The sequence below is a fragment of the Dendrobates tinctorius genome, unplaced genomic scaffold (assembly GCF_039654945.1).
Source record: "Dendrobates tinctorius isolate UK_male_01 unplaced genomic scaffold, ASM3965494v1 ptg000331l, whole genome shotgun sequence".
Taxonomy (NCBI): domain Eukaryota; kingdom Metazoa; phylum Chordata; class Amphibia; order Anura; family Dendrobatidae; genus Dendrobates; species Dendrobates tinctorius.
Window position 1 is genome coordinate 2,201,663 of NW_027361997.1, and position 17,637 is coordinate 2,219,299.

The 17,637-nt window shown below is 45.4% G+C and overlaps 1 pseudogene; it reads right to left on the bottom strand.

Annotated features, from left to right (window-relative positions):
- Positions 1-13,487: 13,487 nt before the first annotated feature.
- LOC141074276 (U2 spliceosomal RNA) lies at positions 13,488-13,622 on the bottom strand (annotated as a pseudogene).
- Positions 13,623-17,637: the final 4,015 nt, after the last annotated feature.

Below are 17,637 nucleotides of genomic sequence, written 5' to 3' on the forward strand. Positions count from 1 at the left end.
ATATGTTTGGGGGCTGTCTATTCCTTTGGGGATCTTCTCCGGGGCAGTTTAGATTTCACCTTTCTGTCTTTAGGCTTAGTTAGTCCTCCGGCTGTGACGAAGCGTCTAGGGCAACATAGGAACGCACCACGGCTACTGCTAGTTGTGGTGTTAAGATCAGGGGTCTGCAATCCGCTGAGCGACCAACATCTCTGGTGTTCTGGTGGCATAGCCTATTGCGCTCTCCTCAGTGACCCATTCATAACAGGTTACCCGGCTGCTGCTCATGAAAATATCGCACAACTGTGCACAGGGGATGATGTGCAGAGGCAGCTCCCCCACGCCCGACGAGCGCCATTTCGCAGATGTTTCACAAAAAGGGGAATCTCACGCCAAGTAAGCTCAGACTCCCACCAGAGCGACCACTCCTGGGGCACATTGCACCATAAGCCCTCACACTTACACCTAGTGACTTCGATCCTGGGTTGCCATGGTTTCCACCAACTGACTGTATGAGCCATCTGGCTTACTAGCAAGTGCACTAACCCAGTATGTATTGTGTATCAATGCACTAAGGTGGTACTAGGCCACCTTTTCTAAAAAAAAAATTTTTGAAAGGAGAAGGATCCCCCAAACCATTCCCCTTCCCTTCGAGCCAGAAGGCCACAGCGAGGGACAGGGGCAATTAGCCTCCTCCAGGTGTAGCCAGAGGAGACACAATCTTACCTCCAGCATCTGCCCGAGTTCTCACCCAACCAAGACACTGGGAGCCTAAGACTGTGCTCCCCTCCCGGAAAAGGGGAGCCAGGGGGTTTAGTGGGGAGCAGAACCTGATGGCCACACACTTCCCCCTAGACCTGTCAAGAAGGGAACCCGTGAGGGAACCGCATCCTAACAAAAGTCCAAGTGACAAGTGGACACACGTGAATACGTGACACAGTGACAAAAATATAATAAATAAAAATAAATGGTGAAGGTTTAACAGTGTAATACTGACCGGACTTTTGACCGTGAATTTAAAAATTCCTCATCCTAGCCAAAATGCCCCGAAATAAGGATGTGTGCAAGAAGAATGGAAAAGTGCTTGTGCAAAATGTGCCAAAACTCAAGTGGGGTTCCCAAACCAAGTGAGTTAAAGCACTCCAGGGTCACCACTCCTGGGGCACATTATACTTCTGGATTTTAATCTTCCCCGGCCAAATGGCATCGAACCTGGGGAGCCATGTTTTCCACCAGATGACTATGTGAGCCACCTGGTATACTAACAAGCCTCAAAACCCCAGTGTGCATTGTATCAATCTACTATGGCGTCCGAGGCCAAAACCGCCTTTTTGAAAGATACTACACTTGATGTTAGCCAAAAAGCTGAGCAGCAATAACCAGAATTGATTTTGTACTTGTGCTGCCTCAAGTCCTATGACAGACTTCCGTTGTGGAGAACGAGCCAAAAAATGCCTTTTGGAAGACCTCTTAAACACTGGATGCATTAAAAACAACAGTTCTGCTGCTTGTTCTAGCTGCAATCCACGCATTTTTAATCTGCATAACTCCTATTTTAACACACCCTCCCCCTGTTGTTCCAACGCGCCTCAACACCAGGAGGAGGGGGGAGAATATTCAACAAGCAAGCAGCTGTCTTCCCTTACCTCTCCTGCTCCGAGTACCTTACCTGCTGTTGCTTCTTCAGCAGACTAAAGATGGCTGCTGCTCCACAGCCAAATAATGGGCAAGGGCCCGTTGAGACACATTAAGTGTTCCATTGACGCATTCCATCTACTGCAGGCAGCGCATCTGGCTGCTACAAACCACTAGAGTATTCAGACAGGTGAAGATAGGCAGCAAATTCAAACAGCACCCTGTTGTGAGTTCATTTTCCCCTTCACCGTCGATGTCTGATGAACTCCCTCTTCTCGTGAAGGAGGTAGTGAGGCTGATTACCAAACACCTGATCTGGTGGATGATGACTGGGTAACAGGAAGTTCTGACTGGATATAAGGCAGCCGACACCCTTCTGAGTCGCTGGTGATTTCTCTGCTGGATTCTTGGAGACCAGTCTGATTCCTGCTTCCCAAAGATAAGTTTTGCTCTGCTATTGAACTTATTAGTTTTGTTTACTTTGTTTTTTTTGGAGTTCAGCCATCTCCGGTTGGGGGTGTGCTGAGTTCCATTTTTGTCCCTGATCAGTTTGTCTCTTTGCTCTGTCTTCAGAATTTACCTGAGTGCTGATATAGTCTTTTTTAAGTCCTAGCGACTTCAGGGCCTGTTTTTCCTATCAGACGGTTGGGACATTTTTTGGTAGGGGTTTTTACGGATTGCAGACAGCAGCTTTTCTATCCTGTCCTTTTTAGTTAGCTTGGGCCCCATCGTTTGCTCAACCTATCTTTCTATCTGTGTTAGTGTTTTCATTTTGCTTCACCGGCATTATATGTTGGGGGCTACCTATTGCTTTGGGGTCTGCTCTGGGGGCAGTTTAGATTTCCCCTTTCTTTCTTTAGGCCTATTTAGTTCTCCGGCTGTGATCGAGGGGTCTAGGGCATCGTAGGAACCCCCTACGGCTACTGTTAGTTGTTGTGGATAGGATCAGGGGTCTGCAATCCGATAGCTACCAACCTCTCCGGTTTCCTGGACTTAGCTTGTATTTCTGTTTTTTCCTCCTTCGGTGACTCATTCATAACAGAATCACCAGCCATACCGCAGATCCTAGGGTACTCAATAGCAGGAGAGAATTGAAAAAAAGAAAAAGGGGAAAAAAAAAAGTTTTTTTTTCATGCATTCAGTTGCTGAATTTTTTTTTTTGTGTGTGTGTTGTTTCCTCTGTCTCTGAGGCCGTAGGGGGATTTTTTTTTTTTTCTTTCTCAATGGAGATGAAGCAATTGTCTGATCGTGTGGAGCAGCTCACTGCTGAAGTGCGGGGAATTTCCGCCTATCTTGCTCATTCACATGCTGCTGAACCAAAGATCCCTACTCCTGATGTGTTTTTGGGGATCGGTCTAAATTTTTGAATTTTAAGAATAATTGTAAATTTATTTTTTGCTTTGAAGCCTAACTCATCGGGGAGCTCTGCGCAGCAGGATAAAATTGTCATCTCTTTGCTGTGCGGCGATCCCCAGGATTGGGCGTTTTCTTTGAAACCTGATGATCCTATTCTTACTAATGTGAATGCATTTTTTCAAGCCTTGGGGTTGTTGTATGATGAACCTAATGCTATTGATCAGGCTGAAAAGGCCCTGTTGGCATTGAGCCAGGGTCGGGATTCTGCAGAATTGTACTGTCAAAAATTCTGAAAGTGGGCGGTCCTTACTACCTGGAATGCTGGTGCCTTGGCAGCTCTCTTTCGGAAGAGTTTGTCAGAAACTGTAAAAGATACTATGGTGGGATCTCCTGTTCCCTCTGGTCTTGACAATTCTATGTCATTAGCCATTCAGGTTGATCGGCGTTTGCGTGAACGCAAAACCGCACGAGAGGTGTTGCCACCTGTTGAACAAATGTCTGAACCTATGCAATGTGATAGAGTTTTGTCTGGGGTGCTGCGTCAGGAGTTCAGAAGGCGTAATAAGCTGTGTTTCTTCTGTGGTGGTGCCTCGCATATTATTTCTGTCTGCCCTAAACGAGAGAAACGTTTTGCACACACATTTCCTGTGGGTGGTGTTCAACCTAAGTTTCTTCTGGCAATTACTCTGATTTGCTCCTTGTCCACATTTTCCGCTAAGGCTTTTGTGGATTCGGGAGCAGCTCTGAACCTGAAGGACTTGGATTTTGCTAAACATTGTGGATTTCCGATGACACCTCTGCGGACGCCTATCCCTTTGAGGGGTATTGATGCTACTCCTTTGGCGAAGAATAAACCTCAGTTTTGGACCCAGGTGGTAATGCGGGTCGCCCCAGACCATCAAGAGAATTGCAGATTTTTGGTGTTGCATAATTTGCATGATACCATTGTTCTGGGGTTTCCCTGGTTGCAAATCCATAATCCAGTTTTGGATTGGAAATCTGTGTCTGTGGTGAGTTGGGGTTGTCCGTGTGCCCTTAGTGATGCTCCTGTTTTCTCCACCTCTCCCCAGTTGCATGATGTTCCTGACTATTTGGCTGATTATTATGATGTATTTAGTGAGAATGAGTCTGCATCTTTGCCTCCTCGTAGGAGTTATGACTGTGCAATTGAGCTGAGCCCTGGGTGTAAATTTCCCAAGGGTCGACTTTTCAATTTATCTGTACCCGAACACGAGGCTATGCGATCCTGTATTAAGGAGTCGTTGGAGAAGGGTCATATTAGACCATCCTCTTCACCCTTAGGTGCTGGGTTTTTTTTCGTGGCTAAGAAAGATGGGTCATTAACCCCTTCACCCCCAAGGGTGGTTTGCACGTTCATGAGCGGGCCAATTTTTACAATTCTGACCACTGTACCTTTATGAGGTCATAACTCTGGAATGCTTCCATGGATCCCGGTGATTCTGACATTGTTTTCTCGTGACATATTGTACTTCATGTTAGTGGTAAAATTTCATTCAAATAACTTGCGTTTATTTGTGAAAAAAATGGAAATTTGGCAAAAATTTTGAAAATTTCGCAATTTTCCAACTTTGAAGTTTTATGCCCTTAAATCACAGAGATACGGCACACAAAAAACTTGATAACTAACATTTCCCACATGTTTACTTTACATCAGCACAATTTTGGAACCAAAATTTTTTTTTGTTAGGAAGTTATAAGGGTTAAAAGTTGACCAGCGATTTCTCATTTTTACAACACCATTTTATTTTTAGGACCACATCACATTTGAAGCCACTTTGAGGGGTCTATATGATAGAAAATACCCAAAAGTGACACCATTCTAAAAACTGCACCCCTTAAGGTGCTCAAAACCACATTCAAGAAGTTTATTAACCCTTTAGGTGCGTCACAGGAATTTTTTTGAATATTTAAAAAAAATGAACATCTAACTTTTTTTCATAAAAAAAATAATTCAGGTTCAATTTTTTTTATTTTACCAAGGGTAACAGGAGAAATTTGACTGCAAAAGTTATTGTGCAATTTGTCCTGAGTACGCAGATACCTGATATGTGGGGGGGAACGACTGTTTCGGCGCATGGCAGAGCTCAGAATGGAAGGAGCGCCGTTTGACTTTTTCAATGCAAAATTGGCTGGAATTCAGATTGGACGCCATGTCACGTTTGGAGAGTCCCTGATGTACCTAAACAGTGGAAACCCCATACAAGTGACCCCATTTTGGAAACTAGACCCCCTAAGGAACTTATCTAGATGTGTGGTGAGAACTTTGAACCCCCATGGGCTTCACAGAAGTTTATAACATAAAGCCATACAATTAAAAAATCATATTTTTTTCCACAAAAATGATCTTTTCACCCTCAATTCTTATTTTTCCAAGGGTAACAGGACCCTAAAAGTTATTGTGCAATTTGTCCTGAGTACGCTGATACCCCACATGTGGGGGTAAACCACTATTTGGGCGAATGGCAGAGCTCGGAAGGGAAGCAGCGCCATTTGACGTTTTTGGCTGGAATTGAGATCGGACACCATGTCGCGTTTGGAAAACCCTTGATGTACCAAAACAGTGGAAACCCCCCACAAATGACACCATTTTGGAAACTAGACCCCCCAAGGAACTTATCTAGATGTGTGGTGAGCACTTTGAACCCCCCAGTGCTTCACAGAAGTTTATAACGCCCGGGCGTGAAAATAAAAAATTCGTATTTTTTCCACAAACATGATCTTTTAGTCACCATTTTTTTATTTTCCCAAGGGTACCAGGAGAAATTGGACCTTAAAAGTTGTTGTCCAATTTGTCCTGAGTATGCTGATACCCCATATGTGGGAGAAAACTACTGTATTGGCACACGTCGGGGCTCGGAAGGGAAGTAGTGACGTTTTGGAATGCAGGCTTTGATGGAATGGTCTGCGGGTGTCATGTTGCCTTTGGAGAGCCCCTAATGTACCTAAACAGTGGAAACCCCCCACAAATGACACCATTTTGTAAACTAGACCCCCCAAGGAACTTATCTAGATGTGTGGTGAGCACTTTGAACCCCCCAGTGCTTCACAGAAGTTTATAATGCCCGGGCGTGAAAATAAAAAATTCGTATTTTTTCCACAAACATGATCTTTTAGTCACCATTTTTTTATTTTCCCAAGGGTACCAGGAGAAATTGGACCCCAAAAGTTGTTGTCCAATTTGTCCTGAGTATGCTGATACCCCATATGTGGGAGAAAACTACTGTATGGGCACACGTCGGGGCTCGGAAGGGAAGTAGTGACGTTTTGGAATGCAGACTTTGATGGAATGGTCTGCGGGTGTCATGTTGCCTTTGGAGAGCCCCTAATGTACCTAAACAGTGGAAACCCCCCACAAATGACCCCATTTTGAAAACTAGACCCACTAAGGAACTTATCTAGATGTGAGGTGAGCACTTTGAACCCCCAAGGGCTTCACTGAAGTTTATAATGCCAGGGCATGAAAATAAAAAAATCGTATTTTTTCCAGAAACATGATCAATTAGTCCCCAATTTTTTCATTTTCCCAAGGGTAACAGGAGAAATTGGACCCCAAAAGTTGTTTTCCAATTTGGCCTGAGTACGCTGACACCCCATATGTGGGAGAAAACTACTGTATGGACACACGTCTGGGCTCGGAAGGGAAGCAGTGACGTTTTGGAATGCAGACTTTGATGGAATGGTCTGCGGGTGTCATGTGCGTTTGGAGAGCCCCTGATGTACCTAAACTATTGAAACTCCCCACATGTGACCCCATTTTGGACACTAGACCCCCCACGGAACTTATCTAGATGTGTGGTGAGCACTTTGAACCCCCAAGTGTTTCACAGAAGTTTATAACACTCGGACGTGAAAATAAAAAAATCATTTTTTTCCACAAAAATGATATTTTTGCCCCCAATTTTTTATTTTCCTAAGGGTAACAGGAGAAATTGGACCCCAAAAATTGTTTTGCAATTTGTCCTGAGTAGGCTGATACCCTACATGTGGGGGTAAAACACTGTTTGGGCGCATGGCAGAGCTTGGAAGGGAAGGAGCACCATTTGACTTTTTCAACTCAGAATTGGCTGGAATTGAGATCAGACGCCATGTTGCATTTGGAGAGCCCCTGATGTGCCCAAACAGTGGAAACTCCCAATTATAACTCCAACCCTAACCCCAACACACCCCTAACCCTAATCTGAGCCCTAACCCTAGCCCTAACCCTAGCCCTAACCCTAACCCTAGCCCTAACCCTAACCCTAAGGCTGTGTGCACACGCTGCGGATTTTGCTGCGGTTCCGCAGCAGTTTTGGCTGCTGCGGACCAGCAGCAGTTTTTGCTGCGGTGTACAGTACCATGATTCCCTATGGGAATCAAAAACCGCAGTGCAGACAGTGCGGAATTTTCCGCGCGGATTATCTGCGGTTTTCAATCCGCAGAAAGAATTGACATGTCAATTCTTTCTGCGGATTCTCCTGCGGTTTGCCATCTCCTCTATTGAGGAGATGAAAAACCGCAGGACAAAACCGCAGAGCAATCCGCAGGTAAAACCGCAGGTCTTTTGATCTGCGGTTTCACCTGCGGATTTTACAAAATCTGCGCGGGTGAATCCGCACCTAATCCGCAGCGTGTGCACACAGCCTTACCCTAACGGGAAAATGGAGATAAATACTTTTTTTTTAGTTTTATTTTTCCCTAACTAAGGCCGGTTTCACATTAGCGCTTTTTCAGCGCGCGCACGGCCGGGGGTAGCTCCGCCCCCGAGCCGGCTCTCTGCCCGGCGTGCCCGCCCCTTGCTTGTAGCGCCGCCTCCTAGCGGACAGCGGCGCCTGCGATCGGCGCACCCTATCTTTAGCATAGGGTGCGCCGATCGTGCGCAGGCCGTGCGCTAGTTGCGCTTTGACCTGCGCTGCGTACTTTTGACGGTGCGCCGTGCGCGCCAAAATCCGAAAAGTTTGATTTTGGCGCGCACGGCGCACCGTCAAAAGTGCGCAGCGCAGGTCAAAGCGCAACTAGCGCACGATCGGCGCACCCTATGCTAAAGATAGGGTGCGCCGATCGCAGGCGCCGCTGTCCGCTAGGAGGCGGCGCTACAAGCAAGGGGCGGGCACGCCGGGCAGAGAGCCGGATCGGGGGCGGAGCTACCCCCGGCCGTGCGCGCGCTGAAAATGCGCTAATGTGAAACCGGCCTAAGGGGGTGATAACGGGGGGTTTGACTTACTATTTATGGCGGTTTTTATGTTTGGCGGCTGTCAGACGCTAAAAGACGCTTTTTATTGTAAAATAGTTTTTGCATCACCACATATTGAGAGCTATAATTTTTCCGTATTTTGACCCACCGAGTCATGTGAGGTCTTATTTTTTGCGGGACGAGTTGACGTTTTTATTGGTACCATTTTCGGGCACGTGACATTTTTTGATCGCTTTTTATTCCTATTTTTGGGACGCAGAATGAACTAAAACCAGCGTTTCATGAATTTCTTTTGGGGGGGTGCGTTTACACCGTTCTGCGTGCGGTAAAATTGATAAAGCGGTTTTATTCTTCGGGTCAGTACGGTTACAGCGATACCTCATTTAGGTCGTTTTTTTATGTTTTTGTCGGTTTTATGCAATGAAAACTATTTTATATAAAAAATAATTATTTTTGCATCGCTTTATTCTGTGAGCTATAACTTTTTTATTTTTTCGCTGATGATGCTGTATTGTGGCTCGTTTTTTGCGGGACAAGATGACGTTTTCAGCAGTACCATGGATATTTATATGCGTCTTTTTGATCGCGCGTTATTACACTTTTTGTTTGGCGGTATGATAATAAATCATTATTTTTTGCTTCGTTTTTTATTTTTATTTTTTAAGGGGTTCGCTTAAAGGGTTAACTAATGGGACAGTTTTATAGGGCTGGTCATTACGGACGCGGCGATACCTAATATGTGTACTTTTATTGTTTTTTTGTTTTTTTTATTATTTCCAAAAAATGGATTTATTGGGGGAATATATATATTTTTTTTTTTCTAATTTATTTGGCGATTTTTTTAAATTTATTTTTACATTTTTTTTTTTCATTTTTTTTTTTTACTTTATTACATAGTCCCAGGTGGGACATCACTGTCTTGTGACAGATCGCTGATCTGTCACATCACAGATCACTGTGACAGATCAGCAATCTGTCACAGGCATTGAAGCAGACTTCCTCTTGCCTGCGCTTTGCAGGCACTGAGGAAGCCAGCTTCCTCAGGTCCCCGAAGGCCCCCGTCGCCATCTTGGATTCGGGGGCCTGGAGGATAGGAGCCCCCCGCAGCAGCGCTGCACTTTGCGCTGCCGTGGGGGGCTCAGGGAAGCACGGAGGGAGCCCCCTCCCTCCCGATGCTTCCCTTTAACTCCCGGTACACCGCGATCATGTTTGATCGCGGTGTGCAAGGGGTTAACGTGTCGGGGGCGGTCCGTGACCGCCCCTGACACATAGTGCCGGGTGTCAGCTGTGATAATCAGCTGACACCCGGCCGCGATCAGCGGCGCTCACCACGTGGGCGCCGCTGATCGCGGTAGACGTACTATCCCGTCCACGGTCATACGGGCCCGGGTACCGTGGACGGGATAGTACGTCGGATGTCAGGAAGGGGTTAAGGCCTTGTATTGACTATTGTTCCCTCAACAAAATTACTGTTAAATATCAGTATCCGTTACCCCTGATTTCTGATCTATTCTCCAGAGTTAAAGGTGCTTGCTGGTTTACAAAGCTTGACCTCAGGGGGGCGTATAATCTTATTCGCATTAAGCATGGGGATGAATGGAAGACTGCGTTTAATACTCCAGAGGGACATTTTGAGTACCTGGTGATGCCTTTTGGGCTCACTAATGCCCCTTCTGTCTTCCAGTGCTTCATGAATGATATTTTCCGAGACTTGGTGGATAAATTTTTGATCATCTATCTGGATGATATTTTGATCTTTTCCAAGGATTGGGACTCTCATGTGGAACATGTTTGGACTGTGTTCTGGATTTTGAGGGAGAATTCCCTGTATGTCAAGGGATCGAAATGCCTTTTTGGTGTACAGAGGATTTCATTTTGGGATTTATTTTGTCTCCGTCAACTATTGAAATGGACCCTGCCAAGGTACAGGCCATTTATGATTGGGTTCAGCCCACTTCTTTGAAGGCCCTCCAGAAATTTTTGGGTTTTGCTATTTTTTATCGTAAATTTATAGCTAACTTTTCTGGTATTGCCAAACCATTGACTGATTTGACTAAGAAGGGTGCTGATGTGCTGAATTGGTCTCCGGAGGCTTTCTTCCTTTCAGGAGTTGAAGCGAAGGTTCACTTCTGCTCCGGTTTTGCAGCAACCTGATGTCTCACTCCCGTTTCAGGTAGAGGTGGACGCTTCTGAGATTGGTGCAGGAGCTGTTTTGTCCCAAAAAAATCCTGTAACATCTAAAATGAATCCCTGTACTTTCTTTTCCCGAAAGTCCTCCCCATCCAAACGTAACTATGATGTGGGGAATTGGGAACTGTTAGCCATGAAATGGACATTTGAGGAGTGGAGACATTGGTTGGAGGGAGCTAAACACCAAGTCGTGGTCCTTACTGACCACAAGAATTTGATTTACCTGGAGTCGGCCAAACGCTTGAATCCTAGACAGGCTAGGTGGGCCTTGTTTTTCACACGTTTTGATTTTGTGGTCTCTTTTCTTCCGGGCACTAAGAATGTCAAGGCAGACGCCCTCTCTAGGAGTTTCTTTGCTGATTCTCCTGTTGTGACCAAGCCTGCTACCATCTTAGGTGAGGGGGTAGTTTTTTCTACCATCTCGCCTGATTTGAGACGTGCTCTGGAAGAGTTTCAGGAGGACAAACCTGAGCGTTGTCCCATTGGAAAATTGTATATTCCTGACCAGTGGAGGAAGAGAGTGATGTCTGAAGTTCATTGCTCTGCATTGGCTGGTCATCCAGGTATTTTTGGCACTAGAGATTTGGTGAGTCGGTCTTTTTGGTGGCCCGCCTTGTCTCGTGATGTCAGGAATTTTGTGTAGTCCTGTGGGACTTGCTCTCGGTCTAAACCTTGTTCTCGCTCTAGTGGGTTGTTGATGCCTTTGCCGGTGCCATGGACCCATATTTCAATGGATATTATCTCTGATATGCCTGTCTCTCAGAGAATGACTGTTATTTGGGTGATTTGTGATAGATTCTCTAAGATGGTCCATCTTGTACCACTCCCTAAGTTGCCATCTTCCTCAGAGTTGGTGCCCTTGTTTTTGCAACAGGTGGTTCGCTTGCACGGGATTCCTAAGAACATTGTATCTGACAGAGGAGTTCAGTTTGTGTCTAGATTTTGGAGGACTTTCTGTTCCAAGCTGGGAATTCAGTTGTCCTTCTCCTCTGCGTTTCACCCTCAGACCAATGGGCAGACGGAGAGAACAAACCAGACTTTGGAGTCGTATTTGAGATGTTTTATTTCTGCTGATCAGGATGATTGGGTTTCATTTTTGCCCTTGGCCGAATTTGCTTTAAATAATAGATCTAGTTCTGCCACTTTGATGTCACCTTTTTTTGTAACTTTGGGTTTCATCCTCGATTCTCTTCAGGGCAGGTGGAGCCTTCTGCCTGCCCAGGTGTTGACACTGTGGTGGAGAGAATGCACCAGATCTCGGACCAAGTGGTGGATAAGTTGTCTCTCTCCCAGGAAAAGGCCCAGCGGTTTTCCAACCGGCATAGGACCATTGGTCCCCAGTTTAAGGTGGGTGATATGGTTTGGTTGTCATCAAAGAATATCACTATGAAGGTGGCTTCTCCAAAGTTTAAACCAAGATTTATTGGACCTTTACAAGATTTTGAAGATTTTTAATCCAGTCTCTTTTCGATTGGCTCTTCCTGTTACATTTAAGATCCATAACGTGTTTCATAAGTCTCTGTTAAAGAGGTTTGCTGAGCCAGTAGTTCCTGTGGTGGCACCTCCTGACCCGGTATTGGTTTAAGGTAATGTGGAATATGAGGTTGAGAAGATACTGGATTCTCGCCTGGCTAGTCGGAGACTCCAGTATTTGGTTAAATGGAAGGGTTATGGCCAGGAGGTTAATTCTTGGGTCCCTGCATCCGATATTCTTGCCGAAAGATTGGTTCCTTCCTTTCATCGGGCCCATCCTGATCGCCCTAGTGGCGTGGATGCGAACCCTCATCCAAGGGGGAGGTACTGTTGTGAGTTCATTTTCCCCTTCACCGTCGATGTCTGATGAACTCCCTCTTCTCGTGAAGGAAGGTAGTGAGGCTGATTACCAAACACCTGATCTGGTGGATGATGACTGGGTAGCAGGAAGTTCTGACTGGATATAAGGCAGCTGACGCCCTTCTGAGTCGCTGGTGATTTCTCTGCTGGATTCTTGGAGACCAGTCTGATTCCTGCTTCCCAAAGATAAGTTTTTGCTCTGCTATTGAACTTATTAGTTTTGTTTACCTTGTTTTTGGAGTTTAGCCATCCCCGGTCGGGGGTGTGCTAAGTTCCATTTTTGTCTCTGATCAGTTTGTCTCTTTGCTCTGTCTTCAGAATTTACCTGAGTGCTGATATAGTCTTTTTTAAGTCCTAGCGACTTCAGGGCCTGTTTCTCCTATCAGATGGTTGGGACATTTTTTGGTAGGGTTTTTTACGGATTGCAGACAGCAGCTTTTCTATCCTGTCCTTTTTAGTTAGCTTGGGCCCCATCGTTTGCTCAACCTATCTTTCTATCTGTGTTAGTGTTTTCATTTTGCTTCACCGTCATATGTTGGGGGCTGCCTATTTCTTTGGGGTCTGCTCTGGGGGCAGTTTAGATTTCCCCTTTCTTTCTTTAGGCCTATTTAGTTCTCCGGCTGTGATCGAGGGGTCTAGGGCATCGTAGGAACCCCCCCACGGCTACTGTTAGTTGTTGTGGATAGGATCAGGGGTCTGCAATCCGATAGCTACCAACCTCTCCGGTTTTCTGGACATAGCTTGTATTTTTGTTTTTTCCTCCTTCGGTGACTCATTCATAACAGCACCCCAGACGATTTTTTTTAATCCACATACACAAAATTAAGAAGTCGGTGTGCCACAAGAGGGAGACAATGTTTCACAAAATAATTCATAGTGTCAGGATTGTGGTAGGAATGCAATACCTACACATGGGATACTTGAATTAAAACAGTAAGTACTGATAGCAAGGGGCTGGCTTTGTAAGAGGTGTGTGTGCAGCAATGTAATCAAAGGGACAAATACATTATTGCAGCTTATCACACCTGTAGGAAGCAGCAAAACCCTAGATAGTTAGATTATATTAATGATGTTTCAAATTGAAAATAATACAATGCTGAAAACAGGTGAAAACAATGCACACACTAGATATAGCAGAGTTGGTCAAGTTCAACCAAAATGCATTTGACATCTGAAATGTGCAAGTTTGACCCTGAAAAAAAACAAATGAAGGGAAAAAAAGAGCAAAAAAATTAAAAGGACAGTCTGATAACACAGCTTGCTTTGATTTCAATTCAATCTGTTTTTGGAAACTGGATTAGGGAAGGGATGCATTGGTCCTGGAAGTACTGTAATACCAAGTCAATGCGTGGAGTGGACAGAGCAAGCTCTTTTTCCATCTCCCTGATCTAAAAATCCGTTTAATATATGGCCTCCCAAGATCTTGATGCCGAGATCTCCATCTGCGCATGCGCAGCCCCCCGGCGGCCATTTTCCCGGGGTCCACCACACCGGAAACCAGGGAACTGAGTGGGGCTCTGGCCTTTCACAAAATGTTGGCAGAGTCCCCGCGCAGCACCGCCAGACACCCCAGCAGCACCGCCAGGCACCCCTCATCCCAGCCTGCAGCAATGGTACCGGTAAGGTATATACGCATTATATGACGCACCCCCATTTCCCCCCCAAATATGGGGGGGAAAAGTGCGTATTATAATGCGTAAAATACGGTAATTAAAATTCAAATACATGCAAATAGCAACAACAAAATTAGCATAAACACCCCCTTTTTTGCATGCTCAATCAGAGCATCCATATCTTGTGAGGATATATGTCCCCAGTCATTCCTGACTTTGTCACTTAACCATTTGGGTATTTTATACATAGCAATAAAGCAATCAAAATTTGCCTTCATACTCGAAAAAATCATTTTTGAGATATTCATAATCTTCACTTGCTGCTTTCATTCCCTCCACCTCAGGTTCTTCCTCTTTAGGAAGTACCCTTGCAGGAGACTGAGGCACATCAACCTTCCTTGACATTCTTGTCACTTTAGGGCTCGATTCTTCAATTTTAGGGTACGTGCACACGTTGCAGATTTGCCTGCAGAATTTTCTGCACAGAATCTGCATCTCTTACCAGAAAAATCTGCATGTTTTTGATGCGGATTTGAAGCATTTTTTTCATTTGGATTTGTATGCGTTTTTGTAAGCTAAATAAAGATCTATTATTTAACAAAAAAAGAGTTGTGATGTCATTTCTTTGTCCAATCTCTTCTTTTGCATACTCCATTGAAAAGTGATGTTTACACACACAGATAGATCTATAGATAGCTCTATCCATATATCTATCTATATCTATCCATAAGAGTCCAAAACAAACTGGCAGCACACCGTTCTTGATGAAAATAGAGCTATTTAATTAGCCCAAAGAGGCGACGTTTAGGTCCTAACAGCACGGACCTTTCTCAAGCACCGTTCGTGATGAAAATAGAGCTATTTAATTAGCCCAAAGAGGCGACGTTTTGGTCCTAACAGCACGGACCTTTCTCAAGCTTGAGAAAGGTCCGTGCTGTTAGGACCGAAACGTCACCTCTTTGGGCTAATTAAATAGCTCTATTTTCATCAAGAACGGTGTGCTGCCTCTGATTCTTTTGGACTATTAAGGTTTGGTATTTGCCTTGGGGGCTTTGCACCCGGTTTTCTCTTTTCTCCTTTTTGTGCTGCTTAAAATTTTTTCATTTCTATATCTAGCCATAGATATATCTATCTATGGATAGATATAGATATATGGATAGATCTATAGATATATTTATAGATGGAGATATATCTGTAGATCAATAGATATATCTATAGATAGATAATCTATACATACATACACATACTGTGTATATATAGATAGATAATAGCAAGGCTGATGTTTATTAATGAACAATATGTTTCAGTTTGAAAAAAAAAAAACACAGGAAAAAATTGCGTGGACGCCCGCTCAATTTTTCTGTGCCAGACAGGGAAAGCTGATGACTGGGGGCAGATGTTCATAGCCTAGGAAGGGACCATGGTTATTGCAAACCACCCCACCCCCCCGCTACAAACACCTGCCCCCAGCCTCCCCAGAAATGGCGCATCTCTAAGATGCGCCAATTCCGGCACTTAGCCTCTCTTCCCACTGCCGTGTAGAGGTGGCATATGGGGTAATAAGGGGTTAATGTCACCTTTGTATTGTAAGGTGACATCAAACCCGGTTAGTAATGGAGAGGCATTTATAAGACACCTATCCATTACTAATCCTATAGTTAAGGGTTAAAGACCACCAGAAAAAATGTCTTTTAATTAAATAAAACACTACACAGTTTTGCCATATTTATTAGACGCCTAATCCATGCGACGCCCTCGATCTCCTGCAAAAAAATAAACAAATACTCTCTGTTCCGAAGTAGTCCATTTAATAACGAGTGTCCCACGACGATCTCCCCTGTAGAACACTGACATGGGTGATGTCACTGCTCCATAGGGCCTCCCATGATGCACTGACAGGAGACAATGGCTCCTGCAGTGTATCACTGAAGAGGATACCTGAGTTCAGGCTCTCACTTTACGGCAGTGCTGCGTGAGAATTAGGGTTAGGGGACCTCTCTTCCGGCAGCGGAGGATTACCTCCGCCTGTCAGTTCATCGCGGGAGCCCCTGTAGAGCACTGACCACCCGATGTCAGTGTTCTACATGTGAGATCGTCGTGGGACACTCATTATTAACTGGACTACGGCGGAAAGGTAATGTATAAGTTGGTTTATTATTTTTATTACAGGAGATCGAGGACTAGGTGATTGGGTATGTACTCTATGTTGTACGTAATGTATGTACTGTATGTTTGCTTTTTTACAATTGACATGCATTGTCTGATGGGAATACTTTCCCATCATCGGCAATGCTATTGTCATGATCTCAGTGCGGGTTTGACTCGCACACGTGGGGTTTATGTCTGGAACCAGTGCTGATGACTGGCATTTCTGGGGTTAAAGGTTGTGATCCCGGTGCAGGCTTACCTGCACCCCTGGGGCTATGATTGTGGCCTCTCCCTGGTTCTGGGAGAGGCTTCTTATAGCCTCAGGGTGCTCCCATCCCTGTCAGTTATACTTTCGCCCTTGGCATAGTGTGGTGACCCCTGAGTGTGTTTTTGCTGTGTTCTGGTTGCTTGACAATCTGTGTATGACTCGGTCTGTTCTCTGGATATTGCTTTGGATTCTGCTTGGTACCTTCTATGTCTGTTTGGTTTTGACTGCTGCTTGGCCCTGACTATCCGCTCTGTCTCATCCTTGGTACGTTACGGCTATCTCTGTGTATGAACCCCGTTTTGACTGACTCTGAGTAATTCTGTATAGTGTCTTTCCATCTCAGTAAGCAGGACGCTAAGCCCCGCCCCCTTGCAGTCACATGACCGTAGGTCCCGTGTCTGCTTGCTAAACTTCAGCATCCACAGGTCCTGTGCATCGGTAATTTCTGGCTGTACCTGACCCCGGTACCCCTACCGTGCGGGTGAGTCCCCTGCTCAGCGGAGGCTGCACGCCGGCGCTGACAGGATCCTGACACTCAGGACATGCGCACTGGCTCAGTGTGCAAGTACAGTACAGTGTTCCTGACCGCTATCACTGTGAGCATTCATAGCTGGATGGGAGCAGTAGTCCCATCAGACAATGGATGCACATAGACACACACGCACACAGACACAGGCACACACACATAAATGTAGACCCCTGCACACATTCTCCACACACACATTTCTTCCCTCCTCCTGATCTGCGTTTCTAGAACCCACATCCGCAGCAAATCCGCAGATTTTTTTTTTTACATCTGCAGTTTTGCTGTGGATTTACCTGACTCAATGGAAGTCAATGGGTGCAGAAACGCTGCAGATCCGCAAAAAGAATTGACATGCTGCGGGAAAAAAATGCAACTTTTTTCGTCTATAAGATGTGGCCACCGCCATTAGAGGCTTATCTACAGCATTCTGTAATGCTGTAGATAAGCCCCCAATGTAACCTGAAAGAGAAGAAAAGCAAGTTAGATTTTACTCACCCAGGGGCGGTCTGGTGTGGTCCAGGTCCGATGGGTGTCAAAGCTCCGGGTCTGGTGCCTCCCATCTTCATGCGATGACATCCTCTTCCATGCTTCCCGTCACGACTCCTACACAGGTGTACTTTATCTGCCCTGTTGAGGGCAGAGCAAAGTACTCTATTGCGCAGGCTCCGGGAAAAGTCGTTGAGGCCAGGCGCCTGCGCACTGCAGTACTTTGCTCTGTCCTCAACAGGGCAGATAAAGTAAGCCTGCGCAGGAGCCACGACAGGCAGCAAGGAAGAGGACGTCATCGCTAGAAGATGGGAGGCAACGGACTCGGAGCTGCGACACTCATCGGACCCGGACGGCACCGGACCTCCCCTGGGTGAGTATAATCTAACTTGTTTTTATTCTTTTTCAGGTT